The sequence below is a fragment of the Hemitrygon akajei genome, chromosome 11 (assembly GCF_048418815.1).
Source record: "Hemitrygon akajei chromosome 11, sHemAka1.3, whole genome shotgun sequence".
NCBI classification, from domain to species: Eukaryota; Metazoa; Chordata; class Chondrichthyes; order Myliobatiformes; family Dasyatidae; genus Hemitrygon; species Hemitrygon akajei.
This window is the reverse complement of record NC_133134.1, coordinates 148,572,436-148,589,918: the sequence shown is the minus strand read 5'-3', so window position 1 is coordinate 148,589,918 and position 17,483 is coordinate 148,572,436. Positions and strand designations below refer to the sequence as shown.

Below are 17,483 nucleotides of genomic sequence, written 5' to 3'. Positions count from 1 at the left end.
ATGTATATTGAATAGATTTAAAAGAGTGCAAAAACAAAAAGGAAAAAAAATGAGGTAGTGTTCATGGGTTCAATGTCAATTTAGGAATCGGATGGCAGAGTGGAAGAAGCTGTTCCTGAATCATTGAGTGTGTACCTTCAGGCTTCTGTACCTCTTTCTTGATGGTAACAATGAGAAGAGGGCATGCTCTGGGTGATGAGAGTCCTTAATAATGGACATAACTTTTCTGAGGCACCGTTCCTTGAAGATGTCTTGGATACTACGGAGGCTAGTACCCAAGATGGAACTGACTAATTTTGCGACTTTCTGTAGCTTCTTTTGGTCCTATGCAGTTGTGCCACCCCACCCCCATACTAGACAGTAATGCAGCCTGTCACAATACTCTCCATGGTACATCTATAGAGGTTTTAGGTGACAAACCAAACTCTTCAAACTTGGATACTACGGAGAAGAAAATTGATTGGTAGAATCAATGCAAAATTTTAGATTTCTTGAGAGTTAGCAATTGCCCTGATTGAGGTTCATGTAAACTGAGCTTAATTTATCTACTTTTCATCCCCTTTAAAGTTTTTCTCTTCAGGGAGTACTATAGCAATAACTTGAAATAAATTGGCTAGGTGTACTGAGATTATTACAAGTGTGCTCTGGATTACCAAAGAATTTTTAAATATATATACACACAAACATACATACACACTCACAGTAACCACAGTCAAAAGCAATAAATAATTGTTTATTGATCATGGTTTATTAATTACCAGCTTGAAAGCCATTGCTACTTCTCAATACTTTCTAAATGTAACATTATTTTTGATTTGTTACCAAGTAGCTTTCACTTTTAAATATAATCGCCCACATCAGAACATCTTCTCTCCTCCCTTTTAAGGGTTCCATGTGCCATGTCTTTCTTTTTGACTGTCTAGAACAATTTACAAATTGATACAAGAAAATAAAAGGTTGCAACATTTGAAATACCAAGGTTTTCCCATATCTTAGAATGATCATTAGAAGTATGAGCAAGTAAAGGTCAGTCAACCCCTCAAGCATATTTCACCATTCAACAAGATCACAGCTGACCTAAATCAACCTCCCTTCTCCTGCCCTCCTCCTTTTTGTATTGATTCCCCTAACATCTCCAAAAATTCATTTACCCCAGCTTTGATGCAGTGAATGGCTGAGACCCCAGAACCTGTCTTAAAGATTTACCTCCCTTTGAATGAACTCATTGCTCATTTCTGTCCTAAACAATACTGTGAAACTGAGCTCTGGTCTGTGAGGAGACATATGCTTTGTTAAACCACAGACAATTTTATATCTTTCAATGAGGTCTCTTCTCACTCTTCTAAACTCCAGTGAATCAGAGGGCCTAGCCTACGCAACCTCTCAATGTATGTATTCCTACCATCATAGGAATCAGTCTGATAAATCATCTCTGCACTCCCTGTGCAGAAAGTTGAAGTAAAGAGACCAACATCGCACACAGGAGTCTTCATGTGACATATATATATATATATATATACCTATATATAGTCACATATGTGAATATAAAAGCCAATATACCATTGGGCAGAACTGTCCCATGGTTGGCCTATTGGTGCAAAAGTTTCATTACATTTGTGATCTGAGTAGGTGTATGCATTTGGTGCCAATGTACTTTACGTTATCCTAAACCAGATTCTAAAGATTTACTAAGAAACAATATGACATAGCATTATGGTTGTCATTTATGTTTAATTTGGCCACAGCAGCACATCGTCATATAGTTTGTAATCGTCCTGTCTTGGTGTCCAGGGGTAAATACTAAACAAGGAAACAAGCAAACTGTTTACACGCCAGGGTACCTTGTGACAAGAAATTTGCATAAATTTAAGATCGGGATACCTGGTATTGAATAAACATAACTTCAGAAAAAAAGTAACATTGGCAAAAATCATTAGAAAAGTATACAAAGTTTTAAATCACCGCACTGATATCCAGGGGCCTAGGCAACTACTCTGGAAACACAAGATTGAATGTGATCACAGCAGCCTACGAAATTTAATTCAAGGAATAAAATAAATCTGAAATATAAGCTAGCAACAAAAATTGTGACAATTAAACTACTAGATTGCTGTTCACTTCAAATAAGGAAATCCATCATCCTTGTCTTGACTAGCCTGCATAGGAAGCCAGACTCAGAGCAATATAACTGTGTTTTTTAATGTCGGCAAAGTGGTTCAGCAACCCACTCCACTGAGGGCAAAGAGTGATAAAAATAAATGCTGACTTCGCCAAAATTCCCATATGGATAGGAAAATCTTAGAGGAACACACTCAAAATACTGGAGGAACTCAGCAGGCCGGCCAGCACTGACACTAGTCCTACGTCGACTTGACTCAGGCCTAGGGGGCCGCCGTCGGGCAGTTATGGAAAAGAGTAAGCAGACGACATTTCAAGCTGGGACCCTTCATCATGATTGGAGAAAAAAGATGAGGTCAGAGAAATCTTACTCTGACTTTTCATCTTTTTTTTCTCCAGTCCTGATGAAGGTCTCGGACTGAAATGTCAACTGTTTGCTCTTTTCCTTAGATGCTGCCTGGCCTGCTGAGTTCTTCCAACATTTTGTGTGTTCCAGCACCTGCAGCTCTTCTCTTGTTTGTGAAAGTCTAGAAGGATATGTGCAAAACTGGACTAACTCAGATGGACTAACTCAGATGGACATCTAGGTTGGTATGGACTAAATGGGTTGAAGGGACTTTATCCATGCTGCATGACTATGATTACAAAAAAAAAACTACTGGACTTCGTTGTGACTGTAAATGAAGTCATGGAGAGGCACTAAAGCTGGTGGATATAGAAATCATTATTCAGCAAAACAAGCAACAGGTATCATATGGAGACACTCTTGGAAGAAGAGGCCTGCCTGACCCAATATTACATGAGATTTTCATATGCTGAAGATCAAAGGTAAAAGCAGGACAATTCTATTGTTACAATGTTTCTACAATGCTTCCTTTGAATTACATACAATTATCAAAAGCCTCCATCTTCATAGTAACACTCCAGACTCCCAAAATGAATGTTAATCCCCATTTTGTGCATATGTAGGCACCTGAGGTCGAATGGACTGTTTCTTTGTTTGCAATCAACGCCAGTCTGCAATTCCAAGAACACTATTGTTATGGGATGCATTTTAAACTCAATCTACAATCCACATTCAGGTCTGAAGACTGTCATGAACTGGATGGTTTGAAGGGCCTTTCTCCATGCTGTGTGACTACAATGACAAAATAAAATTATTACTGGATTGAAGAATATTACATACTCCTGGGTAAGCACAAAGTTTCCTCAGCACCAGACAAAATGGAATTAAAATTCCATGCTTGTAGCTTATCTGCATTCTCAGATGTTGAATTCATGTCAGGTATATAGAGAGAACATCAAGATATGCAGCACATTTAATAAAATCATAAACAAGTCATTCTACATATAATCATGCCCATTAAAAAAGTTCATGGTTATGTTTTAAATAAACCACGAGTAAAATATTAAATGACAACTGCCTACACATTCTCAGAAATTCCAATGCTTGCAATTTAGGAAAGATACCCAGATATTCATATTCCCAAAGAATAGATAAAAATTATAGTGTTGCATAGCACAAAAACGGTCTCTTAAGCCCATCAAGTCCAAGGTGGCCTTCTTACCATCTATACTATTCCCACTTGCTCATATTTACAAATATCCTCCTCTGCCTTGCCTTCTGTCTAAAAGCCACTTAAACAGTAATTGTATCTAATTCCAACACCAAACTGATCGAAGACTGGGGACACTTGAGAAAGTATCTTGGAAGTTCAAAGTCAGTCCACGTACTTTGATCATCAAGAATTAATTTGCAAAGACAGGGTTGACACGTTGAAATGTCCTGACTACAGATTAATTTCATGTACTCTGCATAATAGAAGCAATTATTAAGGACACATGATGAAAAGGAAGTGACAAGCTGTAATGGGCAAAGTTTCAAAAGCTGCAAAATTTAGAGCCAGATCCACTCCATTCACATGCAACATACACAAAATGCTGCAGGAATTCAGCAGGCCAGGCAACACCTATGGATAAGAATAAATATTTGATGTTTTGGGCCAAGACCCTTCATCAGGACTGCAAAGGAAGGGGGAAGATGTCAGAGTAAAAAGGTGGGGGGAGGGGAGAAAGGAGTACATGGTGGTAAGTGATAGGTGAAACTGGGAGAGAGGGAAGGTGGTGAAGTAAAGGGCTGGGAATTTGATTGGTGAAAGAGGTAAAGGGCTGGAGGAAGGGGAAATCTAATAGGAGAAGATGGACAACCATGGAAAAAAGGGAAGGAGGAGGAGCATCAGAGGGAGGTAATGGGCAGGTAAAGCGATAAGGTGAGAGAGGCAAACAGGATTGGGGAATGGTCGGGGGGCACAATTACCAGAAGTTTGAGAAACTGGTGTTCATGCCATCAGGTTGGAAGCTACCTAGAAAAAATATAAGGTGCTGTTCCTCCAACGTGAGTGGGGCCTCATCGCGGCAGTAAAGCAGGCCATAGACTGACATGTCACAATGGGAATGGGAAGTAGAATCTCCGAGCAGATTCCCCCTCCTCCAGTCCTTTATCTCTTTCACCAATCAACTTCCCATCTCTTTCCTCCACCCCCTCTGCCTTTCCCAGGTTCACCTATCACCTGCTGCCTTGTACTTCTTCCTCCCCTCCTCCACCTTCTCACTCTGACTCCTTCACATTTCCCTTCCAGTCCTGAAGAAGGGTCTCAGTTGGAAACATCGACTGTACTCTTTTCTATAGATGCTACCTGGCCTGCTGAGTTCCTCCAGCATCTTGTGTGTGTTGCTTTGGATTGCCAACATCTGCAGATTTTCTCATGTTTGTGATCCCACTCCAATCACTACTGAGTGAAGCATAAAGGGGAAGAACTATGACTTGTCAACAATTAACAATGTTAACATGTCAACAAGAACCATTCACTGGGCAACAAGGAAATCTCCATCCAATCAGATTAATTTCACCAGTTATCCAATAATCATAGGTTGTAGCTGTACACAAATCATTCCTCCCCATAACAAAAAGAGTGAATAATATCATTCCAACAGGCAAATCCAAGCAATCTAGTTAATTTTGAAACCTTGCACCCTCCAGACAGCAGATACCACTGTATCTTTCAGGTGTGCACACTGCTGCCACCGTCTCTAATCCTTCTCACTCAACTGAGCAAAAAGCTTGATGCCACTTTTCTCCTCGACAGAGCTTACAGTGGAACCAACCCAAGCAACTGCTACCCTTTCAATAACATCCCAACTAAAGCATCCTCCTCCATCACATTGAAAGAAATTACTTCCCAGACCATACCAATGGGTTGTTATGCATCACTGACTCTTCTTACTGGACACTAATCTTTCACGTGTTACTGTAGACACTTGCATATTCTTCAGAGCTGGCGATCATGAACTCCAACCCTATACTATCCAACTTCTATAGGTGCGTGGTGGAAACTGTGCAGACTGGTTCCATTACAGCCTGGTAATGGGAACACTGATGCCTTTGGGCAGAAAATCGTACCAAAGGTAATGGATTCAGCCCTGTTCATCATGGGTAAAACCCTCCCATCCACTGAGCATATCTACATGAAACATGGGCATAGAAATGCACCATCCATCATCAAAGACCCTCAGTACCCAGGCCTTGCTCTTTTCTTGCCGCTGCCATCAGATTGAAGGTACAAGTGCCGCAGGACTCGCACCACCAGATTCAAGAACAGTTACTACTTCTCATCCATCAGGCTCTTGAACACTCATTCTGCTTCTGGTGTTCCCTCAACCAATGGTGTCACTTTAAGGACTCTTTATCTTGTTATTAAGAAGAGGGATGCCTCACGTCTTAATAAGCTGGTAAGGAAGGCGGGCTCTGTCGTGGGCAAAGTACTGGAGAGTTTAACATCGGTAGCTGAGCGAAGGGCGCTGAGTAGGCTACGGTCAATTATGGATAACTCTGAACATCCTCTACATAGCACCATCCAGAGACAGAGAAGCAGTTTCAGCGACAGGTTACTATCGATGCAATGCTCCTCAGACAGGATGAAGAGGTCAATACTCCCCAATGCCATTAGGCTTTACAATTCTACCGCCAGGACTTAAGAACTTTTTAAAGCTATTATTAATGCTTTTTGAGATGGTGATTTAGATGCATATCATATTTTTTTTACTGAGTTAAGTATTGTATGTAATTAGTTTTGCTACAACAAGTGTATGGGACATTGGAAAAAAGTTGAATTTCCCCATGGGGATGAATAAAGTATCTATCTATCTATTTCATGCTTGTTATTCATTGCTATTTATTTATGTTTGCATTTGCACAGTTTGCTCTCCATTGATCCTGTTTACAGTTACTGTTCTGTACATTTGCTAAGTATACCCGCAGAAAACAAATCTCAGGGTTGTATGTGGTGACATGTATCTACACTGACAATAAATTTTACTTTGAACTTTGAATGAACATCAAGTAAGACTAGCTCTATTGTGAGCCACAATGAAAAACAAACTGCAATTTCTGGAATCTAAAACAAAAAAAAAACCACACAAAATGTCAGAGGAGCCCAGCCAGTCAAGCAGCATCTGTGGAAAGAGAAAAAAATTAATGACTCAGTTCGAGAACTAGACAGCAGAGTCTGAGGAAGGACCCCTGACCCAGAATTTTCACACATTTCTCTTTCCACAGATGCTGTTTGACTGGCTGTGTTCCTCCAGCATTTCTGTTCTTGATTCAACTGTGAACCAGATTACAAGCTTTTGTATAAACAAAATATAAAGCAAGAAAATACAAACTTATATGGATTCCAATTAATTTTCATTTTCCCTCAATGGCTTAAAACAAAACTTTTTTTCCCCATTTGATATGGGCCTACTTTAGCTTTAGGGGTGACTGCCATTAACATTCACTCGTACAGACCTCAACAGTCTCTTGCACTCTCCCTCTGCACGGAATGACAGGATTGTATTCTCTTCCTGCTTCAAACAAGGAATACTTTAGTGAAAGTTCATCATTCTCGTTTTTTTCCTGATATCACCTATGAAGTATTTAAATAATTTTACTTCTCACAGAATTGACCCAACTGTGCTGTGAATTTATCTTGGATGTCCTATCCAAACTAAAATGCTATTTTCTATGTTATGCCATGGGAAAGGTATTACTGAACTACCTTAATGTTTAGGTTAAAGATTATCCCTGTCCGGGCAGTTGGGGCTCATCAGCCATGGTTGGCATCTCATGTAGGAGAAGGAAAATTCTGACCTCAAACCTCTGTTGCCTTATGGCCAAACCTACTCATGGGGAAGGGTTTGAGAGTAAACCCTGAGGAAAATCCTGGAGCTGGAGTCCGTAACACAGCCCTACGTTCAATTCAATTCTGACTGGCAACTCCTGTGAAGATGTTGGTGTCAAACTGTATCTGGCTTTGCCATTCCTTCGGATTCATCTGCTGTTTAGAGAGGGAGAGCCTGCTACATAGTCATCAGCTTGCTCTCCGTACTGTACTACCCTGGTTTGTGTCTTGCTGACAACAGCTGGGATGCAGGCTCCATGGTTGACCTTAAACAACAGAGGGCCTTTAATCCTTGTCAATTTTTGTCTTTAAAAAATGGATGTAGACATGCACAGAGATGTAAAGAACTTACCAAATTTAACATTTGGGAATCATTTGAATAAGACAGCCAAGAGACTGGAAAATAGTTCAGGATTTTACACTTGAGAATGAGAATAGTTCAGAAAGCAATGAAAACAGAAGTATCCTGACAAAGCAAGTGTATGGGAAGTGGAATTAATGAGGATGACAGGAAAGAAACAGGCTATGTGAAAGATATAAGTGCACCATTGCACAGAAGCGTGAAGGTAAACCAAATTAAATCAGGAAATAAGGTAAGAGAATAAGAATCTGTGTGCATAAATGGAGTACAATAGAGTGCAAAGAGTTACGAGTACTAATAATTACAGAGAATACAACATTGTAGTTACAGTGGTGTTTGGACATGCCTGGGAAACTACTATCGATCATACAAACTCCTTATTCCCGCTGCTGTCTTGTTAGGAGTTTGTACATTCTCTCCGTGATGGTGTGGGTTTCCTCCGGGTGCTTGGTTTCCTCCCACATTCCAAAGACATACCGGTTGATAGGTTAATTGGTCATTGTAAGCTGTCCCATGATTAGGCCAGGGTTAAATCAGGTTGCTGGGCAGTTCGGCTTGAAGGGATGGTATCTCGATAAATCAGTAACAGTAGAAATGGACTAAAGCTAGATGATAATTAGGAAATATTAATTAAAGTTTCCATCACCATGCTAGAATATAAATATCCTACAGTTTGTGTTTGGACTGAACCCATAAAGACAGAGTTAAGAACTGAAGGAAAATTATATAACGTGTTTACACATGAGCCAAATAGAAGAGAAATACAAGGATGAAGATCAGCCAGCAGCAGAGAGCTATGCAGGAACAACAAATAAATCTGGGCAAATTTTGCTTGAATTGAAATAAGACTAATTCAACAACTATTTCGTTAAATAAACCCCACAAAATGACCCAAATGCATTTACAAATATTCTAATCTAAAGTTGTTAGGCCAAATTTAAGGAGCATCTTAAGGGAGATATACATTCCACAATAAAGAGTTAAAGTCAAAGTAAATCAGCTCCTGATATGTCACCTAGCCAGAAAATATTGAGTTGAGAGTTAAGGGGCAAAAGTTTAGAGGTAACACAAGGGGGAACTTCTTTACTCAGAGAGTGGTAGCTGTCAGAGAGTAGTAGCTGTTTAGAACGAGCTTCCAGTAGAAGTGGTAGAGGCAGGTTCGATTTTGTCATTTAAAAAAAAAAAAATTGGATAGGTACATGGACAGGAAAGGAATGGAGGGTTACGGGCTGAGTGCAAGTAGGTGGCACTAGGTGAGAGCAAGTGTTTGGCATGGACTAGAAGAGCCGAGCTGGCCTTTTTCCGTGCTGTAATTGTTATATGGTTATAAGTCAAAAATAGCTTTGGACCCTTCACTTTGCATATTGTGCTTTAGGAATGTTACACAGTCTACAGAAATGGAAGGAAAGGTAAAAACAACACACATAAAATGCTGGAGAAACACAGCAAGTCAGGCAAAACCTATAGAGGGGTACACTCAACGTTTCAGGCTGAGTCAGGACTGGAAGTGAAGGGCAGAAGCCAGAAGGAGAAAAAGATAAACTGGATAAGAATAAACCAATCACCATATTTCAATTATGGCCCAACACTTAACATTGATCATTTCTGATAAGCTTTTTTTAAAAAAAAATAGCAATTGTAACATTAGAAATGTGCATAATCAAAGATTTTGTTTGATAAATGAAGGAAATCAGTTTGGAAGTGCTTTGGGAATTTCAGCAGGTTTGCAGAAAAGTTTCCCAAAAGAGAACTGTTAGATCAATTCTATTGTAGTGTAAAAGAGGAATTGTAACAAATTATCTAGAATGTCAGCAGAAGCACTGGGAACAGAGTGATGCAGATTAGGAAAGAAAAAAAAATTAGTGCAAGTCAACAAGGAATACTCTATTCTCTTTTCTTGGTCCACATAGAGGAACTGGATTTGGGCACAGAAGATGCGATCTCTGCACCTGGTAGCAGAAGTAATTAGTTTGAAAATCAATGAGGGATCATGAAGTAATTTAATTTTGACCATATATCTGGAAATGTTCTTCAGGGAAGCAAGAAAACACCAATGCAAAGTTTCACGATGGACAATACAGTACAATAGTATTGATTGTCAGTGCTCATTTTAAGTGAAAGGTGCAAGAAATCCATCTGACTTATGCAACTTGGTGAACTTCAAAATTAGTAATTTCATGTTATTTATTCAGTGATATAGCACGATAAAAGGCCCTTCTGGCTGAACAAGCCCATATTGCCCAATTACATCTACTAACCCGCAGGTTTTTGGAATGTGGAATAAAACCCACGTAGTCATGGAGAGAACGTTCAAACACCTTACAGACAGTGACAAGAACAGAAACTCGGGCTACTGACACTGTGATAGTGTTATGCTAACCACTATATACCGACTTTGTAACCACTGTTGATATTATTTGAATTTTCAGTGATGCTAACTGTGAACATGATGCACTGTTTGCAAGGACTGGATCAATCTGCTTAGCATACAGTATCAGTATTAACTAAAGACTTAATTGCCTCCTGATGTGAAAGTTTGCTTCCCAGGGAGACACACATGCAAGTTTACAGAACAATAAAACAGAAGATAATAGAATATTAAAAAATGTTTTTTTTCTTCATATCTGATCCAGTTTTTTTTTAATTCTTGCGATTGGCAATTAAAAATCATGTGAAACTTGCATTGGAAAAAGACGAAGATTAATAGAATCATGCAACACACACAAAGTGCTGCAGGAACTCAGCAGGCCAGGCAGCATCTATGGAAAAAAGTACAGTTGACATTTCCAGCCAAGATCCTTCATCAGGACTATTTTCAGACTATTGCTCTCTGCTAGTAAATGGTTTTATCCATAGATACAATTCACTTCAACATCAGCAAATATATTGGTAAAACCCATCTTGAATGGGAAGTTCTTGAATCTTCTGGTAATAAAGACTAATTTATTATTCTCCTAATGAGTCTGAAGTGACTAGATTAAGAAGACTGGAGATTTAAATTTAAGATTTCCAAGTACTTGGTACTCATATAAATAATCAAATCAATTTGTCAAAGAGATACTTTCCTGTCAAATAATAAGGTAAAGTCCCTATCCTCCTCCCAGTCACTGAAGAAAAGTGTAAGCTTTACCTCTCAGAAGACAGGCAGACTTTCAGGATTTGAAGTGTCCATCTACCAGACCGGTTTAGTCATCGAAATGGGTCAAAGCCGAACTTCGTGTGGACGGACGATAAAACAAAACAAACTTATAACTGTCGTATTTCCCCTTTTTTTTTGGTTATTAGTCACTTTCGATTTTTTATGCGTTCAATTTTAATGTTTCTTCTCAATATTTGTTCCATTTAACATGGCAAAAAGAGAGCAAGTTTACACTGAAGTACAAGTTAATATTTGGGTGCTTTTCATATTTATTATGGGTCTGAAGATGCCGGGTGCCAGCCAATTCTTTTTCCCAATGCAGGATGGAACAAGAGGTGAGAAGATTAAAGCAATGTCATCAGCAACAACGTATTATTATTCAGATGGAGGTCCCGTGATAAAGATTTGCACTGAGTTGCATGATTAGGTTTAAATATAAGAACACAGTACACTTTGTTTGGTTTACGCGACAGCACGCCAACTGGAATACATTAAAATGGAAATCCATCGAAACACACACATTCAAGTAAACAATCCCCACCGCTGCTTCTGAGAGCATTAATTATTTAAATGATCAAAATGACGGACCTTTTTTTTTGGGAATAAAACCAACATTTAGATGCGAAATTATTCCTTATTGTTGTACCCAATATCCAAATATAAGTGAATTACATCGATCCTTACTTTTTTGGCAAGATTTTAAAAATGATTGATTCTCCTTTTTACTTGATTTATTGTTGTTGTGGATTTAATCGCTAAATCTGGTCTGTACTGACATTTGTCAGTCTGTAGACCTCACTGAACGGAAACATATCATTCACACTGATCAGTTTGTGCAGAGCGTTGGGGAGTGCTTATCCTACAGTATCACAAAACGATACCCAACTGCGAGCTCGCCGCAGCCTTCAGAGAAAGACAAGGGAGCATTCGCTGCTGACCGCATTTGGTTACCTTTCGCAAACTCAATTCACCTAAAATTCAGGTGATGCTCGATCAAGTATGCGGGGAGACGGTTGGGAGCCGGAAGTCCGATTTCAGGCTGCAGACTATGAGCACCTCCATTGCTTTCCGTCTCCTGGTCAGATTGTTTCTTAAACCCGTCCACTTAACTCGGACAATGGGCTCTTGCATTGTAAACAAAGAAAATGCACCCTCTTTTTAAACAAAAAAAATCAACAGATTTCAATCAATGCCACCTTCAAAACCCTTGGATGGGGCAAAATATTTGCCCTGTAACACTGAAGCGTATGGAGAGCAGCAAAGAGTGGTAAATAAACTCAAGAGGTCTGAATCCGAGCCGAATAGATGCGGTACTCAGCGAGTGAAGAAGGTGGACAGCAACACTTGCGTCTCCAAACGTGAAACATCACACACACTTGCTAATTATGGAGCTCAGAAGTGTACGATTATTTAATGGCAACTACAAACGCAGATAATAAACCTCACCGCGAAACTAATGTTAAAACTACTATTACCACGTTCTCCATCGCCCGTTTTGTAAAACAAGATGCAGTTAAATCTGCAAAAAACACGCCCCCAGTAACTTAACTAATCAGCAAAAGCGAATTATTTAGTAAGCGTATGTATAAACAGTTATAATTAAGTTAGCTGATAACAAAGTGCGTTTCATTTGTGGAGTGCGTACGGTTATTGGCGAATAAAGGGAAGGACTATTTGAGAGACCTCGACACTGATGTTAATATTCCAATTGCCGTCAAGTATTTTCGAAAATTAAACTCCACTTACTTATGTCGTCCCGCGTTTTACACTTGTGTAACTAAATTACTGAATGTGACTTCTAATAGCCACTGGCGTATAACAATATCGAGTCTCGCTGAGAATGTATCATAAAATGATATTCCCTTCAATAAGTCAGATTCAAGTTTTAAATATGAACATTGCAATGCATGCTTAGTTCCTAACAGAACGAACACAGTAGTGAATGTGTGCCCCGAATGTTTACCTGCTTCGTCCCGGCAATAGACAGACTCCCCGAATCTAGATATGTATTTAGATCAATTACACTCATGTAGATATCCACAACATAGATCAAATACTTCAACGTCTGGCAAAAATCAATTTAGGATTATCGTCCTCACTTTTAATATACATTTTGCTGCTGAAAGTCCGTTTACTGTAATAAAAATGAAAAATATTTCCCCCTTTATATAATGATTATATAAAATATAACAACATACGAGCCAGTAAAACAGAGTCTCAAATTAGTATTGTTATTGAATCCTTTCACCGGAGAAATAAATGCAAATATGATTGGTTGTCAGTCGCAATGGAAGACACGGAACAAGAATCCCAAACGCAACGGCTCAGATACGGCGTGTTTATCAAAAGAGCTTTTGATAACGCACTTCTTTGCATAAGAAACGATGGCTATAATTTAGCTTTTGGGGGGAAATTGAATACATTAAACATGTATTGGATGTGGCAACATACCATTCTCAACTTCTGCGATGTAAATCAAAGTAAGCCAGTGATGCACCGAAACATTTCAGTGGACTGTGTACAGAACCAGGCAGCCAGTATTTGCTTCTTGAGTCATGATGATGCCATCACCTTCAGGAAAACCTCATTTTATGAAATATCTACATTTACCTTTAATATTCATCGGCTGCTCTTATTTTAAAACAAACACAAATAAACACAGATCTTGGCATTCCTGGTACATTCGTGTCAGTCCGTACACTTTATGGACTAGGCTTTGTTCTGTGTATGTCCCGCTCCTATTAATCAAAATTAAGAAACACTCCACTACAGTGCTGAAGAGAACATCATTTGTTTTAACAAAGTTGGATATCGAAAGACCACAGAACAAAGCTTGCGCCACAGAACCAGTCTTCACGTTTACCAGCAATGAAAAAAGATAAACACTCACGGCTTCTGAATAAACTGAACCATCGAAGAGGCCCAGATTTCTGTTCATTTAATCCTTGATTTCAATTTGGCCTAGAGCGGTGTTTCGCATTCTTCATATTTTGAATTATTTTCCTGGAGTAACTGTTAGCTCCATGGTGCTCACCATTATTCTTCCAAATACCACAGCCTGATTTCGGCTGTCAGTGATGCTGCGGCACTGAGAACCTCTTGAGAGTGTAACAATACATGCAGAAGGGAAGAGAGAAGCAAAGCCGGCTACCACTAATACAAGGCATGGATCATTCCGTTACAGGGATTCACACAGAACAAGGTTTCATTACTTATCACCATCTTGTAGGCTTCTGGTGCAACAGTCAGCCTAATATCATTGAGAACAAACCTGAAAATTAATGGTGTGATGTGGGCAGTTGTTTTTACTTTTAGAATGTATATTCGTAAAAAAAAAAATCAAAATTGGAATTTTGATGGGTTTGTCTATGTATTTGATGCAATCATCTCTATCAATAACACAACCTGATTCGCCAATAATTTATATTGGGTCTTTAATGTTGATTCGTACCTTTGGAGTTTCAAAAGTAAAATTGTTGAGATTCATTGTGCATAAATTTGAATGACAAGCAGTAATTCAGGAGTGATGAGTCAGTACCTTGCTTGTCAGAGATAAAATGAATTAACTGGAGATAAAATGAATTAACTGGAATCATTTTCAGTAGTCTAAAATAGGTTTGACCTGCATGTAACAAAGCCATTCAAATAAATTAATGTACTGACACAGAATTATATCTCACTTTCAAGCTACAAGCCTGAACTACTCAGTCCTACAAGGCTACAAAACAACAAAACAGAATCTGATAGCATTGTACATGGCTGTCAGTATTTACTGCTGAAAAGCCTGCAGACAGCTGTCAACACAAGGTTGCGAGAAAGTCAACCAACAGAATGAATAGCAAAAGGAAATGTTCATAATCCCTGGGCACACACAAGTAAATCTTTACACAAATTTCAGTTCACAAATAGTTCTTCAACTATACCACTTGTGACATTTAAAATCCCTAAAGGGAAAAATATTTCAGCGCAAGTACAAATTATGTACTGGAATTAAGGTTATTTTGACATTATGTGGTTAATTAGAACACAGCATGCATGGATTTTCCTTTTTAAAAAAAATCGAAACTATAACCCTGTGCAAAAAGTTGAATATTCATGAACTGTATATCAGATGCTTTCAGTCACAAGCGATAACATGTTTACCAACAATAAGCAGTTTATGTTGAATGCATCTTGACCAAACACAATTTAGAAACTTGTTTTTGCATCAGTTTAAGAATTCATATACTCTGTATTATATCTGGGTGCTTAGAGGTTTAATTTTCAAAATACAGAAAATACTGGGGTTGAAAACATGAGCAGACAGTTGATAGTTGTCAAATAATATAACATCTGAATCCACTGAACATAGATCTCACCATGTGAGAAATCTATCTCTGTGAAGCTTCTTTTTTAAAATCAAAACTTGTTGATTTGCCAAATACATTAAAACGTAGTAGAGAGCAGTGAGATCACTTGAGTCGAGTATGATGTTCTCCAAAAGGGTAATTCCCTTAATGGAGAGCACCTTTGTATGACTTTGCTTAACGTGGGGAGGCTGATGCACGGACAGCCACCACACGGTCCTTGACAGACTGGGGCCAGGGTCCAGTGGCACGGATTGCAAGACAACTGGGGACCCTTCACTGCCATTGTGATGTGTCATTACCTTCTGACGTTCTACTGTGGAGATCTAAGGTGGATTGGATTTGTCCAGTACCTCCCCTTGACCTTATTGTCATGGGTGACTCTACCAGGACTTAAGCTCCAAATTGTATTGCTCTTGGGGATCTCAGGAACTCAAAAGTCTTTCTACCACATTAAAACATACATTTACTTCAATTATGAATATACATATCTTTGAGGTGCTTGTGCAAATGAATACAGAACAAAATAGTTTTCATTGTGGAGATCCTTTAAGGAATTCTTCTCACTTCTCAGGTGATTGCTTTCTGTTGAGGATTTCTACCTCTTTGTTAGCTCCCAGATGACCAATGAGGCAAGTATGAGACTTGCAATTTCCTCCACAGATGGGCAAGTGGGAGGCTGGTGGGATAGATGGTAGGTAGTAAACGATTTATTACCACGTGCAATAGAATACGGTGAAAAACTATTTTGCATGCCATCCCTACAGATAATTTCAAAACACAAGAACATCAAAGTAGTAAAAGGAAACAGCAATAACAGGATGCAGAAAGGATGTGTTACAGTTACAGAGAAACTGCAGTGCATTGTCATCATCATTATGTGTGTGTCATCTGACTTGGCAATTTTTCTACAGAAGTGGTTTGCTATTGCCTTCTTCTGGACAGTGGCTTTACAAGACAGATGATCCCAGCCATTATCAACACCCTTCAGAGATTGTCTGCCTGGCGTCAGTGATTGTGATATGCACCAGCTGCTCATAAGAGCTGCTCCCATGGCTTCATGTGACCCTGGTCCAGTGGAGGGGGGGGGGTGCAAATGGGCTAAACAACTGCTACACTTTGCTCAAGTGTGACCTGCAGACTAACGGATGGATGAGTGCCTTATACCTCCTTTGTTAGAGATGTACCTCCACACTGCTACCCTGAACTCCAGAGTAGGTGGACAATAAGGTGCAAGAGGCTGAGAGACAGTGCACTCCATTCCCAGCAATATGCTCTCATTGCCAATGGAATTGAATGAGTGCCTCAATACAGTGGAGGCCAAACTTTGTTCACCTTTCCAGGTACCTCATTGGTAATGTTGCTACAGTGTTTATGTAATTCTGCTGCAGGTAATTCAAGTCCCAGATGTGGGATTAGAGCAAGGATCACTACTGCTCAGTGACCCTAGAGTTTTCTGCCAAGCCCAAGGTCTTGATTTTCAAACAGCTTTATTCTCAGACGGCCAAAAGTTGTTCCAGCATGTTGAGGATGATGGTGAATTACATTCTCACAGTCTGCTTTCATCGAGGGACATCTCACATGAGATGGAAATTTGACAACATTTAAACACAAGAGATTCTGCAGATGCTGCAAATCCAGAGCATCACACACAAAATGCTGGAGGAACTTAGCTGGTCAGACAGCAACTATGGAACTGAATAAAAACAGTTGATGTTTCGGGCTGAGACCCTTCTTCAGGATTGGAAAAGAAGGGGAAAAGATGCCAGTATAAAAAGGTGGGTGAAGGGAAAAGAGGATGATTAAGAAGTTGATAGGTGAAGCCAGGTGGATGGGAAAGGTAAAGGGCTGGAGAAGAAGTAATCTGATAGGGGAGGAGAGTGGACCATGGGAGAAAGGGAAGAAGGAGGGGCACCAGCAGGAGGTGATAGGCAGTTGAGGAGAAAAGGTAAGAGGCCAGAGTGGGAAATAGAAGGAGGAGAAAAGAGTTACTGGAAAGAGAAATCAATGTTCATGCCATCAGGTTGGAGGATACCTAGATGGAATATGAGGTGGTGCTCCTTCACACTGAGAGAGGTCTCATTGTGGCAAAAGAGGAGGCCATGGACCAACATGTCAGAATGGGAATGAGGATAGAAATTAAAATGGCTTGCGACCGAGTAATTCTGCTTTGAGCGGATGGAGTGGAGGTGTTCAACAAAGTGGACCCCAATTTATATCTATGTAGAGGAGGCTGCATTGGGAGCACTGAACAGAATAGATGACTCCAACAGATTTTCAGGTGAAGTGTTGCCTCCTCT

At 39.5% G+C, this 17,483-nt stretch overlaps 1 protein-coding gene across 6 annotated transcripts in view; it reads right to left on the bottom strand.

Moving 5' to 3' along the window:
- The window catches only part of LOC140736115 (disks large-associated protein 4-like), an 835,615-nt gene that overhangs the window by 717,808 nt on the left and 100,324 nt on the right, over positions 1-17,483 (bottom strand). For 4 of the 6 annotated variants that reach the window (XM_073061899.1, XM_073061904.1, XM_073061902.1 and 1 more), the window contains exon 1: positions 13,728-13,945. The exons of the other annotated variants lie outside the window; for them this stretch is intronic. The gene's annotated coding sequence lies outside the window, so the exon portion shown is untranslated. Of the gene's footprint in view, positions 1-13,727; positions 13,946-17,483 lie in introns of those variants that run through there. 6 annotated transcript variants of the gene reach the window in all.